This window comes from Oncorhynchus mykiss, chromosome 16, assembly GCF_057628025.1.
Source record: "Oncorhynchus mykiss isolate SJ-2025 chromosome 16, ASM5762802v1, whole genome shotgun sequence".
Taxonomy (NCBI): domain Eukaryota; kingdom Metazoa; phylum Chordata; class Actinopteri; order Salmoniformes; family Salmonidae; genus Oncorhynchus; species Oncorhynchus mykiss.
In genome coordinates this window covers 51,879,346-51,894,819 of record NC_143037.1, presented here as the reverse complement: position 1 = coordinate 51,894,819, position 15,474 = coordinate 51,879,346, and positions in this window count along the sequence as shown.

Genomic DNA, 15,474 nt, shown 5'->3' with positions numbered 1-15,474 from the left:
AACTGATTACTTTGCACCAAATTTAACAGGGGTTCATTCATAAATGAATTCCAGCCATCAGTCTGGGTGATTGTATCTCATGTGGCATTGATCAACATTTTTGGCATGATTAAATTAAAATACTAAAAATCTTATGAATAGCCAATAAATATCCAGTTAGACAAGGGTATAAAAGTAATTATTAGAAGGTAAAGCTACATGGGCCTATGTCTAAGGTATGGGATAGTGAAAAGCTCTGACTGAAAAAGAGGGGGATAGCCTCCACATACAGTAGACTAAAACATTTAAGGAGATTCTCGAGAGGTGTTAAACAAATTCTGAGATTAGTTTTATTACTGTAATGTAAAGCTGCAAATTTTCTCACGTCTCGAACGCTACCTCCGGAGGTAGCACACGACCCTCGCCCGAGAGTTGCCCCCCTCCATGCAGGACAATTTAAACATAATTGTCTCTTTGAGCCCAACACTCCTACAGTAAAAATGTTTTTTTGCTACATCACTCTTCAGTCTGAATAAGTATTAAACTCCTAGGGCCGAAAGTAAGTACTTGGCCAGTGGGCAATTCTACAGTAACAGAATTTGTTTACTTTAAAAGTATGCCAAACAAAAACCTTGCAAAGTTAAACAAACCATCCAACTCTATGCACAAGGACTACTTTTAACAATTTCCACTGAAAATGTAACAAAAACACGTTTACTCGAAGAACAATGCAGATGTAAAGTTTGGTAACAGGATGACGGTAAAATCTGTTTTTTATGTAACCACATTTTCAAAAAAGTCTTATCTATTTCAAAGATTTCTGCAGTAAGAATGGGATGTCAGCTATGATGACACCTTGAGGTTGAAAAAATATATATTTGGTTATTGAACTACAGTAAGTGAAGTGGATTAACACCCGGTAAGATGCAGACCTTTTTATCTACCAAGAGAGTTCTCATCTGTAATTATCACAGCTGTCTACATTCCTCCAAAGGCCAACACTACTCTGGCACTCAGCAAACTGTATGGGCCCATAAACAAATAAGAAACCACTTACCCAGAGGTGGTGTTTCTGGTGGGCGGAGACTTTAACACAGGGAGACTTAAAACCGTCCTACCTCACATCTACCTGACACGTCTCCTGCGCCACTAGGGGCACTAAAACTCTAGACCATTTTTATTCTACCCACCGAAACACATACAAAGTCCTCTCTTTGGCAAATCTTACCATTACTCCATTCTCCTGCTTCCTGTTTACAAACAAACACTCAAACAGGAAGTACCAATACGGAAGTGGTCGGACAAAGCAGACGCGAAGCTACAAGACTGTTTTGCTAGTACAGGCTGGGATATGTTCCGGGATTCGATAACATTGAGGAGTTTACAGTCCCAGGCTTCATAAGTGCATAAACGATGTCGACCCCACAGTGACGATAATGTATCCCAACCAAAAACCATGGATGACAGGAAACATCCGCACGGGGCTAAAGGTTAGAGCTGCCGCTTACAATGAATGGAACACAGACCTGGACGCATACAAGAAACCCCGCTAAGACCTCCGACGAAACATCAAACATGAAAAATTACAATATAGGAGGAAGGTGGAATCCTATTACACCGGCTACGATGCTTGTCGTATGTGGCAGGGCTTGCAGACGATAACGGATAGCAATTCCAACTATACAGGAGCTTATCATCTAAACCATTTTGTACATAATTCACATCAATGGGGTTGTAGTGGAGCGGGTTGAAAGTTTCAAGTTCCTTGGTGTCCATATCACCAACAAACTATCATAGTGCAAACACACAAAGACAGTCGAGAAGAGGGCACAACAACAACTTTTCTCCCTCGGGAGACTGAAAAGATTTAGCATGGGTCCCCAGATCCTCAAAAAGTTCTACAGCTGCACCATCGAGAGCATGGTTGCATCACCGCCTGGTATGGCGACTGCTCGGCATCCGATCGTAAGGCGCTACAGAGGGGGCAAAGCTTCCTGCCATCCACGACCTATATACTAGGTGGTGTCAGAGGAAGGCCCAAAAAATGGGCATAGACTCCAGCCACCCAAGCCATAGACTGTTTTCTCTGCTACTGCATGGCAAGCGGTACCGGAGCACCAAGTCTATGTCCAAAAAGCTCCTTAACAGCTTCTACCCCCAAGCCATAAAACAATTAATCAAATGGCCACCCGGACTACATACATTGACCCCCCCCCCCCCCCCCCCCCTTTGATTTAACACTGCTGCTACTCGCTGTTTATTATTTATGCATAGTCATCTTACCCCTACCTAAATGTACAAATTACTTTGATTAACCTGTACCCCTGCACATTGACTCGGTACCGGTACCCCTTGTATATAGCCTCTGTATTGTAATTGTATTGTGTTACTTTAAATTACATTTTATACTTTAGTTTATTTAGTAAATATTTTCTTAACTCTATTTCTTGAACTGCATTTCACGGTAAGGTTGTATTCGTATTTCTACCTGTTGTATTCGGCGCATGGGACAAATAACGTTTGATTTGATTTGACATAGGGTTGCACACTTGATTAACGTAATTATTCATAAAAGCCTTTCATTTTCAATTTGGCTAACAGAGTAAAAATGCTGTCTACTGCTACTAAGGTAATTAAGGCAATAATTGCAGGGACATGTGGTATAGGAGAGCCATTGTCTTTACGCTGTAGCACTCAGAGGGGGGCATGTGGTGTAGATGTCTCCCACACTACCTCAGGAGTTAGCATGGGAGACACCTTTTAAAGAGATATTTGAATTTAGATCTCTCTTTACACTACACAAGTGTCACTGCTGGACCTAGTTTGAGTTGTCAAAGTACTGTAATGTGAAGAGGCCCTTAGTTTGAAGACAAGATGAGTGACTGATATTCTGTACTAGTAGGTGAATCAAGGTTTGAGTGGGTGGGTCTGTGTCTGTGAAAGAGGTGTTCAATCTGGGGTATAAAATAGAAGTATAACAGCGCTGTTACTCTTCTGCACTTTCAACTATTCAATTAAAATATATTAGAAAAATAATGTGTATGATGTTGTAAGGTGGGGCCCATTGAATATGCATCAACAAATTCCATGACAGGTTTAGTTTAAAAAATATATATTTTCATTGGTATTGGTAACCAAGGGGAAATCTGTAATTGGTGTCAAACCAACACTCAAATGTTAGATGTGTCTGTCAACTTACTATTCCAAGATGATTCATCTGACTGTGTTGGTAGATGGTAGCTCTTTAGAATATGTCAATAGAACTGCACAAACATTGCTCTTTTGTTTAAGCAAACATTTGCACTCGTTCTCTTACTATGTTGATGTTACACAAGTTCCGTGAGCGTTTAAATAAGGCATATCACCATTTCAGTGACAGATCCTTCAACATCTCATAAATGTTTATTTCAGTCAGTCAGGTCCTCACACATCCATAGTCCTGATGAATTGGTAATTGTGATTCCCATGGCCCACGCTTTAGTCTCTTGTATTGTACCTTTGTCCCCTGGCTTTGGGCATGCATGATAATCAAGAACACTGACTGTAACTTACCCCTAACCCTGATTGGTTAGTTAGTTAGTTCCTCACCAGACTGTTCGATAGCTGTGCCGAGACTTCTCATCATCTCTCCCCTTCAAAATGATTACACCCAAAGTTGACCCTCTTTCCAAATAAAATCATTTCCTGATACTTAGACAGGTTAACTTTTGACAACTATGTAATTAGATTTGACTGACATGATGCTGGTAGATGGAAGATTACTAGAAGTTGCAGGAAGACTTACAGATGGGGAAAGCGATGAATTTGCATATATACTTCCCTGTGGAAGGTTGCATTGCCTAGTGCCATTTGATCCTGGTGAGATAGCTCTTTAACATGAAATGGGGGGATTTAAAACAGTTCACTGCAAACTGTTGTCATGAGCAAACACAGTTTGGCCAGCAGCCATATCAGACAATGAAAAAGGCATGCAATTAATCATCTTGGACGCAACAAAGACAGTTTCAGTTAATGTGTTTCAAGGAAGTGGGTTTCACATTTAGAAACTTCCCTGATCTATATCTTGTGAGTTGTTTCTGGCAGCAAATTGCTTCTGTTTTTCCCCGCCCTCCTCACTGGCTCTCTTAAGCTCTGCAATACGTTTCTGGACTTTACATTTATTTCAGTCTAAAATTGAATCCATCTACCAGCAGCTTCAGCTATCCTTCACCCCTGAATACACTTTAGGTACTTTTTATGTATATTTCTCTTAAATTAGAATTATACATAAATTGATGTTTCGTATAAATGTAAGTTTCATGTAGTTGACCCATCAATGTCATTATATTATTAGTATACTAGCCTGATCAATTAAATGGTATTTTAATTAGATCTCCTGTATATTCCTTATGAATACGGTATACAGGTATACTTTTACAAATATACTTCTACTTAGTAATACCAAATTGGCTATTGTAATTAGCCAATGTTACAATGATTGATGAAGACATCCTCTCAGCCAATGTTACAACAGGCTATTTACAAAACAGTTGTGGCTGAAGTGGAAATTTTAAATAAAATAAATGTATAACTGTGCACCAGTCGCATTTAGCACTTTAGTTGTTCACATTAATGTGATAAATTAACATAAAACATGGTTTAGTTAAAAGTACACGATTATTCAGTTGGCAAATGAAAAAGCTAAATGAGGAACAGCATATTATAAATATTTTTTTAAAAAGTATATTTAAATATATTTAGTGGATATAATTAAAATATTTAAAAAATGTAAGTGCAGTGCCTTCGGAAAGTTTTCAGACCACTTGACTTTCTCCACATTTTGTAACGTTAAAGCCTTATTCTAAAATGGATTAAATAAAACGTTTTTCTCAGCAATCTACACACAATACCTCATAATGATAAAACAAAACTTTCTTCTTTTTTTTTTGCAAATGTATTAAAAATAAAAAAACAGAAATACAGTTTTTGCATAAGTATTCAGACCCTTTGCTATGAAACTCGAAATTGGGCTCAGGTGCATCCTTTTTCCATTGATCATCCTTGAGATGTTTCTTCAACTTGATTGGAGTCCACCTGTGGTAAATTCAATTGATTGGACATGATTTGGATGTATGAGGTCCCACAGTTGACAGTACGTGTCAGAGCAAAAACCAAGCCATGAGGTCGAAGGAATTGTCCATAGAGCTCAGAGACAGGATTGTGTTGAGGCACAGATCTGGGGAAGGTTACCAAAAAAATTATGCAGTATTGAAGGTCCCCAAGAACATTATCAAGGCCTCCATCATTCTAAAATGGAAGAAGTTTGGAACCACCAAGACTCTTCCTACAGCTGGCCGCCCAGCCAAACTGAGAAATCCTAGGGCCTCCCGGGTGGCGCAGTGGTCTAGGGCACTGCATCGCATCGCTAGCTGTGCAACCAGAGACTCTGGGTTCGCGTCCAGGTTCTGTCGCGACCGGGAGGACCGTGGGGCGACGCACAATTGGCTTAGCGTCATCTGGGTTTGTCTCATCGCGCACCAGCGACTCCTGTGGCGGGCCGGGCGCATTGCACGTTAACCAAGGTCGCCAGGTACACGGTGTTTCCTCCGACACATTGGCTGGCTGGCTGGCTTCCGTGTTGGATGCACGCTGTGTTAAGAAGTTAAGAAGCAGTGCGGCTTGGTTGGGTTGTGTTTTGGAGTCCACCTGTGGTGGACCCGAGCCCGTACGGGAGTTGTAGCGATGAGGCAAGACAAGACAGTAACTACTTGAATACCACGAAAAAGAGGGTAAAAAAATATATATATGAAGATTGTTTAAAAATGAATAAAAATAATAATAATAATAATAAAAATATTCATTTTTTCCTCTGTATGAGTTTTATTTGCTCATTTTATGACCAAGTAACTACTTGGATACCACGAAAAAGGGGGTAAAAATATATATATATGAAGATTGTTTAAAAAATGAAGTATACTTCTTTAAAGAAGGGCTTGGCTATTACCGCTGGCTTGGCTATTACCGCTATTACCGAGAATAAATATATAAATAAATAAATATAATAAGGACAATAAATATAATAACTTCGGAGCCATGTCATTCTGAAGAAGTTTATTATACCTGTAAGATTTATGGGAAAATTGTCCCATTTAATTAAATCTGCTTTCATATGGTTGAGTAATGGGATAAAGTTATCTTTATTTATTTAATGAGTTGAGGACTTGTGAGGCATCTCTTTCTCAAACTAGACATTCTAATGTACTTGTCCTTTTGCTCAGTTGTGCACCGGGGCCTCCTACTCTTTCTATTCTGGTTAGAGACAGTTTGGGCTGTTCTGTGAAGGGAGTAGTACACAGCGTTGTACCAGATCTTCAGTTTCTTGGCAATTTCTCATGGAATAGCCTTCATTTCTCAGAACAAGAATAAACTGACGAGTTTCAGAAGAAAGTTCTTTGTTTCTGGCCATTTTGTAGCCTGTTACTGAACCCACAAATGCTGATGCTCCAGATACTCAACTAGTCTAAAGAAGGCCAGTTGTATTGCTTCTTTAATCAGAACAACAGTTTTCAGGTGTGCTAACATATTTGCAAAAGGGTTTTCTAATGATCAATTAGCCTTTTAAAATTATAAACTTCGATTAGCTAATGGTTGCTGATAATGGGCCTCTGTACGCCTATGTAGACATTCCATATAAAATCTGCCGTTTCCAGCTACAATAGTAATTTCCAACATGAACAATGTCTACATGTTATTTTTTATCAATTTGATGTTATTTTAATGGACAAAAAAAAAATAGCTTTTCTTTCAAAAACAAGGACATTTCTAAATGACCCCAAAATGTGGAACGGTAGTGTATACATTCTAAATTGTATTTTTCAATAAATTATCAAATAGTTTGACAACCCTGTTTGTAAGATTTTAAATTATATAAATCTCAACCGTTTATCTTTTCCAGTGATGAAGACATGGATGACTCATGGTATGGTGAGGTATGCAATCAAAGTTGTTTTTGTCAAAAGTGATTGAATTCAAATGGATTTTATCCTCCACTCTTAGAAAATAATTGTTATTTATGGGGGTTTAGGGTTCTACCAAGAACCATTTTCATCAGAAGAACCCTTTTTGGGCCTTCCGAGTGGCGCAGCGGTCTAAGACACATCGCAATGCTTGAGGCATCACTACAGACCCGGTTTCGATCCCAGGCTGTGTTGTGACCGGGAGTCCCATAGTGCGGCGCACAATTGGCCCAGCGTCATCCAAGTTAGGAGAGGGTTTGGCCGGGAGGGGCTTTACTTGGCTCATCGCGCTCTAGCAACTCCTTGTGGCGGGCCGGGCACCTGCAGGCTGACTTCGGTCGTCAGTTGAACGGTGTTTCCTCCAACACATTGGTGCGGCTGGCTTCGGGGTTGAGCGGGCGGGTGTTAAGGAGCGCGGTTTGGCGGGTCATGTTTCAGGGGGACGCATGACTTGATCTTCTCCTCCCCCGAGCCCGTTGGGGAGTTGCAGCGATGAGACAAGATCGTAATTGGATAGAAGAACCCCTTTTGGAAGACGAGTTATTTGTAAGGCAAAAGGTTCTACCTAGAACCTTTAACATCAAAATAACTGTTTTTGGAAGAAAGGGTTCTTAGATGATTTTTTAGAAGGCAAGAAGGGTAACATGGGGTAATATGCAGTATGCTCTATTGAAGGGAGATTTTCAGAATTGTTTGTTTTACTCTAATATCTGTGTACATTGATTGGTTGATTATTTGTATGCTACACAAAGATAAATATCATACCGTTTTCTAAACTAATCCAATCTGTTAGTAATTGGATTTATTGCACCCGTTACTGAGATGGTTGTTCCAGTTTATATGATTGAGGTTGTCTCACTGTCCAATTTACCCTACCCTGGCAGTCATTCTGAATGCAGGCTGCGGTTGATCAGCAATTCCACTTGTTGGATATTCTAACTCTGGGCTGCATAATGTGACTTGCAGGCCTGATATGGCATAAATAATGTATTGGCATAAATAATGACATTTTAAATAATTACATTTTAAAGTCTAATAAGGCTGGCGATCTATTCATAGAGGATTCTTGAAAGAACCCTCCAGAGATTAAAGGGTTCTCGGTAGAATCCTTCATAGAAGGTTCTAGGAAGAACCTTTAGATGATAAAATTGTTCTTGGTGGAACCCTTCATAGAGGGTTCTAGGTAGAACCATATACAGGGGGTTCTTTAAATTACACTACATAGAGGGTTCTAGATAGACCCCTCTGCAAAGGGTTCTACCCAGCACCAAAAATTGTTCCCTTATGTGGACAAACCGAAGAACCCTGTATGCCTCTACTGAGCATGTTTTTCTAATAGTGTATTGTAAGCATGCATGTGGGGTTTGGCATTATTTCATGACAGGCCTACAATTGACTGGCTCAGTGAAAAACCCAGGGTACTGTTCAGTAGGGTACAACGTTAAAATGTTCCTCAATGGGAAATTAAAGTGTGTGTTCTTATTGGAACTCCCTGACCTCCCTGTTTTACTCTGTTTCAAAAGGTTTTCCACTCAAGTTGATCCAGTTGGTCACCATATTTTTGTTAAACAGATTAGGTTACCTGGCACCGCCAGAGTTCAGATGAAGTGTACTAGAACACACACAAAACAATTATGCAAAGGATTGGCTTACATTTCCCTGGAATTATGTTGCAGTTTAACTGTCCAATTGTTTTGTTACTTGCTAGTGTAAACATTCAGTGAAAAGGAAGTTTTCCGATAAGCAGACTCTTGGGCTAAAATGTGAATTATAGAATATAATAGAATTTAGTTCTAATGGAAATGAGTCTGCTATTTTCAAAACCAGCAATTGACTTTCTCCCCCTACTTCTCTCAGTGCGTTCATCTGTGATACAAGTCAGTATTCGAGGTCCATCCATGTCAATTGTATAAATCTGAAGTAAAATTTTAATAATCTAAAAGTTAAAATTCAACTATGGTGAGAGTACCAGCCATATGGACACATTAATACACTGTCATTTATTAGCAAGCTAAAGAAATGAGAGCATAGAACTCAGAGATAGCCTATAGAAAGCCATTTATTAAAGATATCCATAAAAAGTGTTGTTTAAAGTTTGCCACAAGCCACCTGGGAGACACACCAAACATGTAGAAGAAGGTGCTCTGGTCAGATGAAACCAAAATGGAACTTTTTGGCAACAATGCAAAACGTTATGTTTGGCGTAAAAGCAACACAGCTCATCACCCTGAACACACCATGCCCACTGTCAAACATGGTGGTGGCAGCATCATGGTTTGGGCCTGCTTTTCTTCAGCAGGGACAGGGAAGATGGTTAAAATTGATGGGAAGATGGATGGAGCCAAATACAGGACCATTCTGGAAGAAAACCTGATGGAGTCTGCAAAAGACCTGAGACTGGGACGGAGATTTGTCTTCCAACAAGACAATGATCCAAAACATAAAGCACAATCTACAATGGAATGGTTCAAAAATAAACATATCCAGGTGTTAGAATGGCCAAGTCAAAGTCCAGACCTGAATCCAATAGAGAATTTGTGGAAAGAACTGAAAACTGCTGTTCACAAATACTCTCCATCCAACCTCACTGAGCTCGAGCTGTTTTGCAAGGAGGAATGGGAAAAAATGTCAGTCTCTCAATGTGCAAAACTGATAGAGACATACCCCAAGTGACTTACAGCTGTAATCGCAGCAAAAGGTGGCGCTACAAAGTATTAACTTAAGGGGGCTGAATAATTTTGCACGCCCAATTTTTCAGTTTTTGATTTGTTAAAAAAGTTTGAAATATCCAATAAATGTCGTTCCACTTCATGATTGTGTCCCACTTGTTGTTGATTCTTCACAAAAAAATACAGTTTTATATCTTTATGTTTGAAGCCTGAAATGTGGCAAAAGGTCGCAAAGTTCAAGGGGGCCAAATACTTTCGCAAGGCACTGTAAGTAAAACACATAGGCATAATGCCGACAAATAAAAACAGTAGAAAATATTGATTCTTTCAATCACATTCATCTCTCTACCACGCCTGTCTGCTTCCCTTTCTATCTCTCTTGAATCTCTCTTGATTTGAGCTATTGCTAGTGACGTGCAACATTGTGTAAAATCCCGGCCTATGGAACTTGCAACATTGTATCAACTAGCCTATTCCGGACCCTCAGAGTTATTAGTTATGTAGTCTACGTGATAGTTAAGACAATCGGAAATCAGACATTGCACTACCCAAATTGCGGGCTTCCCAAATAGGCATAGGCCTACACACTTGTGATATGATTTTTTTTTAAAGAAGCTAATGATCCTCTGCGGCTAAGTCGTGCTCCCTGGTGAAGTATTTTAAATGATTTTGTTTAGAAATTAGTAATTATATAAATGTGGCGAATCCATTTACTTTAGGGCAATCCAGCATCCTACCAGTGCACGATGCATCTGCCAACTTTCCTTTCTAATTCGCAAGAGGCTGACACCAGAGAGCTGTATATAATGACGATATGCTTATGTCTCCACCATAACAATGGGAGTCTTCGTCCCAAAGATGAGAAGCAGGCGACAAATTTAGATCAGCATATTATTTCCATAGAAAAGCACTGGGTTTATTATGGATTTATTTTGCCGCCAGTGAGCCCTCTCGCTTAGCCTCTTCCTCTCTGCTGAAACTATATCACCGGAGAAATCATCCGAGCGAGCGAAACAGCGCCCCTCTATGTGTAGCGCATGTATTTGAAGCTGTCTGGCCAGAAATAGTATGACATGCCATACTCTTTTGGTCCAGACAGCATCAGATACATGGTCTAAACATACTGAGACAGAGGGGCCCTGTTTCGCTCGCTTGGATGCTTTAACTGAGATTGATGCATCTTTCTGTCGGCCGAGACGGTCAAATAAATGATCAATATTTCAATATTTTATTTAGACGGGCATGGCGGTACGGTATGGTGGGCGGGCCTGCCCCCCATAACGCCGGGTCCCCGGCCCTGTGATAGAGGAGAGGACGCGTTGTTGTGAACCTGGATGGAGAGCAACTTTCTCTTTTTTGTAAGATTTATTTTTTAAACAAAGCATACGCATACAAATGACAACATACAAAAGCACACAGATATCCACAACTTCGCACCTGCAACACTCTCCACCACCTGGCATCAAACTGCACCATTTTGTTTCTCTCCATTGCCCACGCACTTTCAACATTTAGATCACGTGTCAAACACAAGGCCAGCGGAGAGAATCCGGTCTGTGGCACGTTTCTATTTGCCCGCGCAATGATTTGGGTTGTCAACTAATTTAGGCTCGCTTCCATACAGCCCGCGATGCGCATCACTACGCATCACTACAAGTGACACAGCAAGCACTGCCAACTTGCTGCACGATAAACTGCAGTACATTCCCACCACACATCTCTCCTCCCAGACCCACACCCACACATGATAAGCCTGCTAGTGGTTCCAACGGTCATTACTGTAGCCTACAGAAAATGTAATCTTGGTTGTCAAAAGGTTACAAGATAAAGGATTCACACCCCACGCGGGTATAAATTACTACTAAAGGACAATAGGACACACTAGCAAGTATAAATTAGTCAACAGTTGAGTAATTAGGAAATTACAGTGGTGTAAAGTACTTAAGTAAAGTACTACTTAAGTCGTTTTTTGGGTTTCTGTACTTTACCATTTATGTTTTTGACTACTTTTACTTTTACTTTGCTACATTCCTAAAGAAAACAATGTATTTTTTACTCAGAGCTACAAAGGGAAAGTCATTCTTCTTTGAAAGTTGATGCACTTGTAAACTCACTTTTGAGAAAAGGGCCTTTGAATGAAGCATGTAATGCTATAAATTATGTCTGAATGTTGGAGTATGCCCTTGGCTATCTGTAAATTAAAAAAAATAAAAAATAAAAAATGGTGCCATCTGGTTTGCTTAATATAAGACATTTGAAATTATTTATACTTTTACTTTAGATACTTCAGTATATTTTAGCAATTACATTTACTTTTGATGCTTAAGTATATTTAAAACAAAATACTTTTAGACTTTTACACAATTAGTATTTTACTGGATGACTTTCACTTTTACTTGAGTCATTTTCTATTAAAGTATTCTTACCTTTACTCAATGTTGACAATGGGTACTTTTTCCACCACTGTGAAATTACAGCCTGATGCACTCGCATTGGTGAATTCAACTTTAATTGCACTGCTGCTATCGTGTGTCCAGTTTATCGTGCAGCAGAGGGAACGTATACAGACAGACACATGCCATAGTCCTAACTAGGGTACTAAATTGTTGCAGTCTGGCTTCGGTTTTTAAAGATTGACATTGAATAACCGAAAAACAAAACTTGCAAAAAAACACAATACAAAGGAGAAACATGTAGGCCTATTACAGCTAAATGTAAGCAGTAGCTTAGGCAGGTTTATCAACTACAAGACATTTTGAGTGCGCCATACAGAAATGCTGCATTCATCTGCACTGGTGATCCATGCAGTGCAAAAAAATTAAAAACATGTTTTAAGTTTAATGTTACAACAACCTAGCTACATTTTTGTTATTTTGAGTTATTGAATGCTTTTTGATTAGCATATTATACAAATTTGCAAGCATAGCAGCAAAGGCTGGACAAATATGATTTATCTCTTCTTTTGTTTTAATATGTAGAAAATGCTATATACAGCATCCTAAGTGGACATTTAAAAGGGTCTTATTTGTTCTAATAAAAACTAACAGAATAGGATATAACTGGCCTGGGAATTCCGTTGTGTTTTTTCAATATGGCACTTGCTCTGATTAAGATTGACACCCCTGATTTAGAAAATAATGCATTTCACCTTTGTTAATGATGGAGGATTGGTTGATTCCCAGTTTTTAAGTATATATTTTTTCAAGGTGATTGACCAAAAAAGTTTCATCCAACCCATCTCACTGCACCCTTATGTGCCATGTCTTGAAATAAGCAAACAGACAGATGAAAAGTACATTTACATTGTAATACACCTGACAGCCAACTTTCTAACTCCTCCCATAACTTTTGGACTTTATAGCATTCTCTGAAGGCATATATTATTGAGTCATTGTTAGTTTTACACTTAAGACGTGCTGTACAATTTGTTATTTTTGTCTTGTGTGAAATACATTCTTTACGTTAATTTATACTGGATTAAGCGTGCATTTTTGTTAACTGTAATTTCATTTGTTATGTTCCAACATTCCCTCAATCTTGTTCCAATATCAGTTATTTTTAAGTCTTGGTTCCAATAGTTTCTATTTTTTCCTAAGCGACTGTCAGTTGGATAGGCTCTGCAAGGTTTTGTATATCTTACCTATCATATGAATATCCTTTTGTGACTCAAATAGGATTCTCTCAAGATTGCTCTGATGTCCAAAATATTTAAAATCAACATTTCTTGATATTAAACTTTTAAGTTGCATGTAGGTTCTTTGAAAATATCTACATTGGTCAATCCAAAATTGATTTTTATCTCTGTCATGGAAATACATGTATATTCTATTACCAAGTCATTTAAAGTTTCTATGCCTTTAGTTTTCCATTTAGACCAATTTATCTGTGAATTCTGAAAAGCTATCCAAGGATTGTTCCATAAGGTTGTGTTTTTAGGGAGTGATATTGGTTCTAGTAGAATATGTTTCATTTTCTTCCATATTGTTATAGTGTTCTTTACTATGAAGTTGTTAATGTTCTTAGCTTTATCCTTTGAAAATAGACACATGAAAAGATTCTGAGGATCAGCATGTGCATCTTCAATATATAACCATTGTTCCTCTTTAGTGCATTTAACTATATGTCGCAAGTAAAATCTCTGGGTGGCGAGTTGATACAATCAAAAAACACCCTTTCATTACTACTTAAACAGGACCCAGGTGGTAAGTATAAAGCTCCAGTCCAAAAACTGGAGGCCTCTTACACTTCAATGTTGGGATGCGAAAATCCTGAAATGTATACCACATAGAATAAAAATGGTTTTACCGGATATTGCTCATCCTGATCTGATAGGTTTTTTTACATGAATGATATATTGGACATAATATACTAACAATTACTTGAAACAATTGAACATTATGAAACATCAAAGATTCCAGGCCTGGTCTTCATAGTAGATTTTGAAATGGCGTTTGATAAAGTACGACTAGAATTTATATATGCCTGGATTACCTTCATTTCGGTGAATCTCTTATACAATGGGTTAAAGTTATGTACAGCAACCCCAGATGTAAAATAGTAAATAATGGTTACTTCTCAGAAAGTATTGAGCTTTTAAGACAAGGCTGTTCGTTGTCTCCATATCTATTTATTATGGCCATTGAAATGCTAGCTATTAAAATGATATCCAACAAGAACATCAAGGGGTTAGAAATGTATGCCAATGACTCAAGTTTTTTCTTAAGTCCACAATCTGGATCCCTGGACAGTCTCATTGAAGATCTTGATCACTTTTCTAGCCTTTCTGGACTAAAATGTAATTATGACAAGTGTACTGTATTACATATTGGATCCACAGTGTTTACACTACCTTGTAGTTTACCAATAAAATGGGCAGATGGTGAAGTAGACATACTTGGAATTCACATCTCAACAAATATAAATGAACTTACCACAATCAATTTCAATATAAAGTTAGCAAAAATAGATACGATTCTGCAACCATGGAGAGGTAAATACTTTTCTATTTATGTAAAAATAACATTAATTAACTCTTTGGTCCTATCACAGTTTACTTACTTACTAATGGCACTGCTTACTCCAGACAACTCATGTTTTCAATTCATATGAACAAAAATGTATTCATTTTATTTGGAATGTAAAGCCAGACAAAATTAAACATTCCTATTTACATAATGAATATGAGTTTGTGGGGCTAAAATTATAAAATATTTAAGCTTTAAAGCTTTCTCACTAAAAACTTCACTCATACATAAATTATACTTAAACCCAAAATGGTTCTCCAGTAGATTATTAAGAAAGGCTCATCCTTCGTTCAGAAATTGACTTTTTGCCTTAATACAGATTACAACTTCTAAGGATCTTTTAAGGATCAGCTTGGTGGAGGTGAGGTTGCATACCTTCACCAACTAGGGTTGGCCCATCAAGAAGTCCAGGACCCAGTTGCACAGGTCAGGGTTCAGACCCAGGGCCCAAGCTTAGTGATGTGTTTGAAGGACACTATGTTGTTGAAGGCTGAGCTGAAGTTGATGAACAGAATTCTTACATAGGTATTCTTCTTGTCCAGATGGGATAGGGCAATGTGCAGTGCGATTGCATCGTCTATGGATCTATTGGGGCGGTAAGCATGTTCCCAGTCACCTTGCCGTGGTGAAACCTTCAGTTCCACGCGAAGGATGCCATCTATGCACGGTTTTTGGTTTGGATAAATTCTAATTTTCACAATGGGAACAACATCGTCTATGCACTTCCTGATGAACTCAGTCACAGGGTCAGTGTATACGTCGATATAATTCTCGGAGACAACCTGGAAATGTTCCCAGTCCACATGA